Source organism: Arachis ipaensis, chromosome B01, assembly GCF_000816755.2.
Source record: "Arachis ipaensis cultivar K30076 chromosome B01, Araip1.1, whole genome shotgun sequence".
NCBI lineage: Eukaryota > Viridiplantae > Streptophyta > Magnoliopsida > Fabales > Fabaceae > Arachis > Arachis ipaensis.
Window position 1 is genome coordinate 85244813 of NC_029785.2, and position 9944 is coordinate 85254756.

The following is a 9944-nucleotide window of genomic DNA, read 5'->3' on the forward strand; positions in this document are numbered from 1 at the left end:
GAACAGAGTGAAGGATGTCAAGCTAGTGACAATAAAAGAGCGCTTGTTGGGAGGCAACCCAACCGGAGGTAACTATCTTTCGATATCTATTTCAATAAAAAGGTTAACTAGCTTTATCTAGATTGCAGGAAGCTAAGTTTGGTGTTACACACCAAAACAATATAAAGGAGAATGAAGAATTCTAAGTTTGGTGTTCCACCAAAAACACATTCTCACTTTCTGCAATAATGCTAGCTTCGAGCATCTAGATAAACTAGTTAATTATTCTGCTATTTTCTAGTTTTTAGTTCTATCGTTGAGCTGTGTCAAGGAAAGAGGCTTGAGCAAGTAAATCCATAGGGGTGCTTCAACACCTAATACCTTAAAACCAACTGGTTTAGGAGTATTGATTGAAAGCTTATCTAAAGAGCCGCTTTGAGACATGACACTTAGAGTCGAGCCCAAAGCACAGAAACTATAAGCTGCTTCAAGGTGACTACATATAAAGAGATCTCCATGATACCATTTGGATGAAAATCCTAAGACCTAAGACTCCCAATATGTGAGGACTAGTGAGCACTGAAACCCTTGCATGAGCATATGATTTAGAGTTCATCCAACTGACACTTGATCACTTCACTCATAGGACCTGACAAGTTGTTCTTCAATCCATCTTAAATGAAAGAACCATTGAGCATAATTCTTTTCTTGCTTGGGGACAAGCAAGCTTTAAGTTTGGTGTTGTGATGACAAGTCATCTTATCCTATTTTAACTAGTCTTTTTCTTTTGTTTTCATTAGAATTATGCACTTTCTTGAGCTACAAGCAAGCCAATTAGGTAGATTTTCATGCTTCCTTTCATTTAATCAACCATGTATGAATTCATGTTATTTCATGAGGTTTTATACTATAATTGTCACATATTATGAAAGAATGAATATCTCAGGATTTTAAGCATAGCTTTGATGTGTTTGGTTGATTAATGATAGGTGAAGAAAGCTTGGAGAAAGGTTGAAGCAAGAAGGAATAGCTAGGAGTAAAGAGAAGACAATGGAATAAGTGAAATTGAACCAGGAAGCAAAAAGTTGGACCTAAAGTTAGCCTCAAACTTTTGCACAAACTTTTGGGTGAAAAGTTAGCCCCAACGTTAGCCCCTAACTTTTGGGCTAACGCTGGAACTTGAAAATCACTCCCTGGGTACCAAAAGTTTGCGCCAACGTTAGCCCCTAACTTTGAGGCTAACGTTGGCACATGGAAATCACCCCTGGGCACCAAAAGTTTGCGCCAACGTTAGCCCCTAACTTAAAAATTTTTATACTTTGGACAATAATAATTCGAAAATGTAGAAGATAAACAACAAAAGACACCAAACAAGAAAATTTAAAGATCAAATAAAGAAAATTATCAAGAACAATTTGAAGATCAAGAAAGAACTAAGAACATGTAATTAAAAATATAAAGAAAAATAAAAACATGCAATTGACACCAAACTTAAAATATGAAACTAAGCTCAAACAGAAGACTCAAAGAAAAATTAAAGATTAATAAAGAAAAATAAAATTTTTGAAAAGAAAATAAAGGACTCAAGTTTAATGACTCTAAACCAAAAGAGATAAATTTTTCCTAATCTGAGCAACAAGGTGAACTGTCAGTTGTCCAAACTCGAACAATCCTCGGCAACGGCACCAAAAACTTGGTGCATGAAATTATGATTACACTTTTCACAACTCCGCACAACTAACCAGCAAGTGCACTGGGTCGTCCAAGTAATACCTTACATGAGTAAGGGTCGATCCCACGGAGATTGTCGGCTTGAAGCAAGCTATGGTTATCTTGTAAATCTTAGTCAGGAGATTAATGATAAAAGTGAATTTTGTTTATGAAAAGTAAATAACATGAAATAAATGGTACTTGTGATTCAGTAATGAGGAATAGGTTGATGTTCCGGAGATGCTCTGTCGTCTGAATCTCTACTTTTCTACTGCCTTCTTCTCCAAACACGCATGGCTTCCTTCAATGGCAAGCTGTATGATCCTCTCGGATGAAAAATACCAGGCATAGTTTTTGTATGGCTAATCAACTATCGGATCTCTCGTCTCGGATGAAAAATACCAGGTACAGCTACCGCACGGCTAATCATCTGTCGGTTCTCACTTGTGTCGGAATAGGATCTCTCTATCCTTTTGCACACTGTCATTGTGCCCAACATTCGTGAGTTTGAAGCTCGTCACAGTCCTCCCTTTCCAGATCCTACTCGGAATACCACAGACAAGGTTTAGACTTTATGGATTTCAAGAATACTGCCAATTGGTTCTAGCCTCTACCACGAAGGTTCTAATCCCACAGACTTGGTCCGTGGATTAGAGACCCAAGAGATACGCACTCAAGCTGTCGCCCAATGACTACGTTGAGCTCAGGTAGAATAAGAGTGGTTGTCAGGTACGCGTTCATAAGTTTGAGAATGATGATGAGTGTCATGGATCATCATATTCTCTATATTGAAGTACGAGTGAGTATCTTAGAATAGAATCAAGTGTGATTGAATAGAAAACAATAGTAATCACATTAATCCATTGAGACACAGCAGAGCTCCTCACCCCCACCTATGGGGTTTAGAGACTCATGCTGTAGAAAATACAATATGAGATGTAAAATGTCATGAGTTCCAAAATGAATCTCTAAAAGTAGTTTTTATACTAAACTAGTAACTTCAGTTTACAGAAAATGAGTAACTCAGTGCAGATAGTGCAGAAATCCACTTCTGGGGCCCACTTGGTGAGTGTTTGGGCTGAGCTTTGAAGCTTTCACGTGCATAGGCCATTCTTGGAGTTAAACGCCAGCTTGGGTGCCAGTTTGGGCGTTTAACTCCAGTTCTGGTGCCAGTTCTGGTATTTTACGCCAGAAAAAGGGGTCTCTGGCTGGCGTTGAACGCCAGTTTTGGACATCAAATCTCGGGCAAAGTATGGACTATTATATATTTCTGGAAAGCCCAAGATGTTTACTTTCCAAAGCAATTGAGATCGCGCCAATTGGGCTTCTGTAGCTCTAGAAAATCCACTTTGAGTGCAGGAGGGTCAGAATCCAGCAACATCTACAGTCCTTTCTTAGCCTCTGAATAAAATTTTTGTTCAGGTCACTCAATTTCAGCTAGAAAATACCTGAAATTATAGAAAAATACACAAACTCATAGTAAAGTCCAGAAATGTGATTTTTGCACACAAACTAATAAAAATATAATAAAAAGTAATTAAAACATACTAAAAACTACCTAAAAATAATGCCAAAAGGGTATAAATTATCCGCTCATCATGGCTGGTATGCGAAATTGTTACTCAGGTTGTGAATTATTGTTCGAAATTGATTCCCTGGCGATGGCACCAAAAACGGATGCACAGAACCATGGTCTAAACATATCTTCACAACTTCGCATAACTAACCAGCAAGTGCACTGGGTCGTCCAAGTAATACCTTACGTGAGTAAGGGTCGAATACCACGGAGATTGTTGGTATGAAGTAAGCTATGGTCACCTTGTAAATCTCAGTCAGGCGGATATAAAATAGTTATGTAGTTTTCGAAATGTAGTAATAGAAGAAGGATAGAAATACTTATGTAAATCATTGGTGAGAATTTCAGGTAAGCGTATGGAGATGCAATCGTTCCTCTGAACCTCCGCTTTCCTGCTGTCTTCATCCAATCAGTCTTACTCCTTTCTATGGCTGGCGTTATGCAAGGGCATCACCGTTGTCAGTGGCTACATCCCCTCCTCTTGTGAAAATGGTCCAAGATGCCCTGTCACGGCACGGCTAATCATCTGAGGTTCCCTATCATGCTGGAATAGGATTCACCCTCCTTTTGCGTCTGTCACTACGCCCAGCACTCGCGAGTTTGAAGCTCGTCACAGTCATTCAATCATTGAATCCTACTCGGAATACCACAGACAAGGTTTAGACTTTCCGGATTCTCTTGAATGCCGCCATCATTCTAGCTTACACCACGAAGATTCCGATTAAGAGATCTAAGAGACACTCATTCAATCTAAGGTAGAACGGAAGTGGTTGTCAGGCACACGTTCATAGGGAATGATGATGATTGTCACGTTCATCACATTCAGGTTGAAGTATGAATGAATATCTTAGAAGCGAAATAAGATGAATTGAATAGAAAAAAGTAGTACTTTGCATTAATCTTTGAGGAATAGCAGAGCTCCACACCTTAATCTTTGGAGTGTAGAAACTCTACCATTGAAAATACATAAGTGATAATGGAGTTCATTGGTCTCGGTCACAGAGGGGAACCGGAGTAACCAAGACTACTATGATCCAAAGATAAAACTCAGGATGTCTAATACAATAGAAAAAATCCTATTTATACTAAACTAGTTACTAGGGTTTACAGAAGTAAGTAATTGATGTATAAATCCACTTCCGGGGCCCACTTGGTGTGTGCTTGGGCTGAGCTTGAATGTTACACGTGCAGAGGCTCTTTCTGGAGTTGAACGCCAGGTTGTAACGTATTTCTGGCGTTCAACTCTGGTTTATGACTTGTTTCTGGCGTTTAACTCGAGACAGCAGCGTAGAACTGGCGTTCAACGCCCTTTTACGTCATCTAAACTCGGCCAAAGTATGGACTATTATCCATTGCTGGAAAGCCCTGGATGTCTAATTTCCAACGCAATTGGAAGCGCGCCATTTTGAGTTCTGTAGCTCCAGAAAATCCACTTTGAGTGCAGGGAGGTCAGAATCCAACAGCATCAGCAGTCCTTCTTCAACCTCTAAATCTGATTTTTGCTCAAGTCCCTCAATTTCAGCCAGAAAATACCTGAAATCATAGAAAAACACACAAACTCATAGTAAAGTCCAGAAATGTGAATTTAACATAAAAACTAGTGAAAACATCCCTAAAAGTAACTAGATCCTACTAAAAACATACTAAAAACAATGCCTGTGTTTTTACTGTCCAATGGATAATTTCTTTTGACAGTCCATTTCCATTTGCAGGTCTCATTTACAGAAACTAAAAAGGATGGATCTTATAGATGTTGAGACAGTATGTTTGCCTGTGTTCTTACTGTCCAGTGAATCATTTCTTTTGACAGTCCATTTCCATTTGCTTCAAACAAATAATTCCTACTCCTTAAATGGAGTTAAGATATTGAAACTTTATTTCTACCAAGGGTTTGAAATATTGACTTTGGACAGATATTAGAAATGTGAAGTTATAAATTTATGTTAGAGAAGTACTTACCAAATCATATTCTGTTTAGGTGCTACTACTGATGAGAAATCTATCTATCAATTTAAGGAGCCCAGATTTTGAGGATCATGTAAGTATTTGTGTCATTGTTCTTTATATTGCTATAACTAAATATATAATGACGAGCAGAATATTTCCTACTTGAGGCTCATCCCACTGTTATACTTCGGCATCTAAGTGCTTAATCTTTGTAATGAATCTATTTCCTGAGGATACATAGCTTGAAGTGGTATGCTGATGTTCCTCATTTATTCATGCCACATTGCTACAAAATCATCACATACATATTGAAACAAATCTTGTTTCTTTAGCTAGTATTTTTTGGTTGGTGGTCTTTTCAAGTGTGGCACTTATTAGAAGCTTCTCCATGAGAAATGAACTGTATGAACATGATGGAGTTTGTAATTTGTAGTTTATATTTTGGAGATTTATAATTTCTTGTTTTTCTTGTCCTGTGTCTATCTAGTTCATTAGGGTTCTTCAATGTATCTTGTTAGTTTGTACTTTAATGTTTATATGTTGAAGATTTATAAAACAATCTTAGTTAAATGAAATATATTTGAACTATCTATGTTATTATATATTATATAAATGTTGACTTGTTGAGTAAATTAGTTAATATATTAATTAATTAAAAAATAATATAATTTGACAAATTATATGTGTAATTTGTATTAAAAAAAATTATTACAAAATAAATAGTGTTTTGTAACTAAAGAAAAAAATGTTACAAAATCAAGTTATATTTTGTAACAAAATTTTATGATAGGAAAACATATATTGTCACCAAAAATATTTTGAAGATCAAAATTTGTTATCAATTTTGTAACGACTTTTGTTTTTTTGTATCAGAAAAATTTGTTACAAAATATTACTTTGAATTGCAACAGTTCCATTTTTTGTTACAAAAACTTTTTGTAATGGGACATATTGCAACGACCTCTTTATTTGTTACAAAATCTTTTTGTTTCAAAATTTTGATTTTTTGTAACAACTTTTTTTGTTACAAGTACTTCTTTTTCTTGTAGTGAGAAGATGCAGTGTTACCCCCCATAAAGCCATAATTCAATCAAAAAAGTAGGAGATCCTGCAAGAAATTTCAATTTCAGTACATGGAACTAGTGTTTGAGAATAAGTCCTCTTTCAATATAAGGAAGAAATCTACTTGTTCATCCTCTAGCCATATATAGTGAGTTTTTTATCAGATAGATTCTGGTGACCAAATTATTCAAGAACCTGGAATAGGGTTCTCTACAAGAGGAGATGAATAATACTGAAACTATGAAGCCACAGAAGCCTGTGAAGAACCCTATCCCCATGCTCATGTATAATGCCTCCAAGAATATTGAATTGCCATCACTCACTTATGCTACTGGCCTCTCATCCTTGATAATTTCAATAAAACCAATCCAAATAACAACTCAATTTCCGTTGGTATTTCACCTATCAGATGATTACTTGAGAGGTCAATTCCTGTTAGAAGCATATCTGCATGTTAAAAAAAGGTAAAAATTATATTGTTCTCCTGCATAAATATATATGTTTAATCAATGTAGATCAAGTGGTTTAATTGAATAATAACCCAAGAGTTCAATAGCTTAGAAAGTGATTAAACATTTTAATCAAAGAAGAAAAAAAGTGAAAGAAATGTGACTTACTTTTAAGTAGAGTGTAATCACATAGGAGTTACTGTCAGCAACTACTTCCCATACATATTGCTTATCAGATCAATGGTAGAAACAACAATCTAATTGCCATTCACATGCATATGAAACCCATTAAAAATCATAAAAATAACAAATCAAGAGCATACAACTAAGAAGTCACACACACTACCTTTTTGGCAACAAGAAAAGCAGAATAGAATCCACCATCAAATTGACCAATCAAACCATTATCTGTCCCCAAATCAGAATAAGAAACAGCTAAAAAACAAGAAACATTGCAAGCAAAATAAAGAGAACAGTAAGCAACCTATTTTGACTACTATGTTGAGATTTAAACCAATTTAATTAAATTTTTTAATCCACTCTAAAGCAAGCTTAAGACAATCGATCAGAATGAAATATTTTCAAGAGAACAAAGGAAAAAAGGGAGAAGAACCTACCTCACGAGTTTGCTGCCAGAGGAGAAACACGCAGCACAGTAGCTTGATGGACGAGATTGCTGTGTAGGAGAACGTTGTCGAAGGAAATTGTCGCTGGAGGAGACGTCACCGGAGGAGACATCACAAGAGGAGACCGTTGCTGGAGGAGATGTCACAAGAGGAAACAATCGCTGGAGGAGTTGTCACAGGAGAAGACGTCGCGTGAGGAGGCCATTGCTGGAGGAGATGTCGTAGGAGGAGAAGTCGTGTGAGGAGACCGTCACGTGAGGAGACGTCGCCGGAGGAGGTCATCGTTGTAGGGGATCGTCGCCGGAGGAGATTGTGAACAAAGGAGATCGCGATTGGCAGAGATTCAACCGTTCTCTCACAGTGGCCATCGTCTCGCACCAAACGTGTAATGAAGGTTAAGTTAGGGTTGGACTTTTTTATACAATGTGGTAATGGCGTTTTGAAACCGCCAGAATCCACAAAAACTGCCATTAGGTGTAAATTAATTATGACACCACAAAAAAATATCATAATATCCGAATATTAGTGCCATTTTATGCCTCTTTTTTTGTAGTGCTGGTTGTGAGGTGATAAACCCCCTTTGTAGGGTTTATCTTGGGTTGAATTTAGAGCATCTTTGATAATTTTTTCTCACATTTATTTAATGAAATAGCATGATTTTTGTGATTGTCTCCGTACTTATGCTTAGATGTGAAAATATGCTTTTTAGACCTTTAATTTGATAGTTTTAATCTTCCTTTGATTCCACTAGATGCCTTGATGTGTTTGCTAGTGATTTTAGGTTGAAAAGGGCTAGGAAAGGATCAAAGGAGTGAAAGGAAAGCATATGAAGTGGAGAAATCATGAAAAGCCAAAGATTTGGTAAAAGCCCATGGGCGCGCGCGCGTACTATGCGCCTACGCACGGATTGCGAAATACCCCAGGGACGCGTGCGCGCACTCTGCGCGTACGCGCCGAAGGCTGCACGTGATTTTTAAAGAGGAACACGTGCCTGGCGATTTTGGAGGGTTTCTGGCCCCATTTGGAGTTGAGTTTTTGGCGGAAAAGGCTAAAGAGATCAAGGAATAAAGGGGAAGGCATAATGTAGACACATACACACACATTAGGCTAGTTTTTAGTTAGTTTTAGAGAGAGAAGCTCTCACTTCTCTCTAGGAGTAGGATTAGGATTAGGTTTAGTTCTTAGATCTAGGTTTTAATTCATGCTCTTTTCTACTTCTTCTTCTTAATTCTTTGTTGTTACATTCATCATTCTTCTATTGTTTGTTATACTTTCTTCTACTTTGTTTGTAGATCTACTTTTGTTCATTCTATTTTCTTTTAATGCAATTTGAGGTAATTAATGTAGATCTTGTTTTCTTTAATTGTTGTTGTTGATTTCTTACATTCAATTGTCGTTAGATTCTATTCTTGTTATCAATTTACTATGCTTTTCTTTTGTGCCTTCCATGTGTTTGATGAAATGATTGGTTGGATTTTAGTATAGATTTTGTTCCTCTTGGCCTTGGTGGAGTAATTAGTGACGCTTGAGTTATCTAATTCCATTGTTGATTGATAATTAGAAGTTGCTAATTGATTTGGAAACCACTAAAGCTAGTCTTTCGCTTGGGAGTTGGCTAGGACTTGTGGAATCAAGTTAATTCATCCACTTGACTTTCCTCCATGGTTAGAGGTTAACTAAGTGGTAGCAATGGACAATTTGTGGTCACAATTGAGGAGGATAACTAGGATAGGACTTCTAATTCTCATTCCTTGTTAAGAGCCTTTCATAGTTATTAGTTTACTTTCATTTCCATTTACATTTCTTGTCTAAAATCTCAAAAAAACCCCAAACATACCTCATAACCAATAACAAGACACTTCATTGCAATTCCTAGGGAGAACGACCTGAGGTTTAAATACTTCGGTTTATAAATTTAGGGGTTTGTTTTAGTGACAAACAATTTTTTGTATGAAAGGATTATTGTTAGTTTGGAAACTATACTTTACAACAAGACTTCATTTGTGAAATTCTAAACCACACAAAAATCCATCTCATCAAAATGGCACCGTTGCTGGGGATTGCGATGGTGTTATGTTATTGGTTATTGTACATATGTGAATAGTGTGAATAGATTTGTCTTTTGCTTGTTTACTAGTTTTTGTTAGTGTTATTTTGCTTTTCCCTTATGAATTCTCACCCTCTTGGCTATGAGTTTGGTTCTCACCATGTTGTAGCAAATGTGGACTTTAATGATAACATGTACCAAGGATGGAACACCCCAAGATGGGAGGAGCCTTATGGAATTGATCACTCCTATTGGCAACAACCTCTGGATACTTATAGGTATAACCACCATCCTAATACATGCCAATTTAATGGCTATGGTGACTCCTTTTGTGATAAACAAGCACCACCACTATATGCTTGTGAAACTTATCCTTAACGTGACTATCAACCATGCTCACAAGCCCCTTTTCACCAAGCACCTTCTTATGATCCATATCCACCATATGACCAATCACCCATACCATTTCCTTGTGACCATTATGAGCAAGAACCTTTAGAACTACCACGATTCTATTGTGATTATTACCAAGAACCACCTTAATACTC

The 9944-nt window shown here is 36.9% G+C and overlaps 1 long non-coding RNA gene across 2 annotated transcripts; it reads right to left on the reverse strand.

Moving 5' to 3' along the window:
- Positions 6494-7494, reverse strand: LOC110271088. 2 transcript variants are annotated; one of them, XR_002361204.1, is made up of 3 exons: positions 7070-7300; positions 6892-6980; positions 6494-6676 (listed from the first exon to the last, which is right to left on the reverse strand). It is a non-coding gene; the product is annotated as an uncharacterized LOC110271088 (long non-coding RNA). The 2 variants fall into 2 exon arrangements; XR_002361216.1 differs by lacking the exon at positions 6494-6676 and adding an exon at positions 7341-7494 and having other exon boundaries at positions 6722-6980; positions 7070-7131.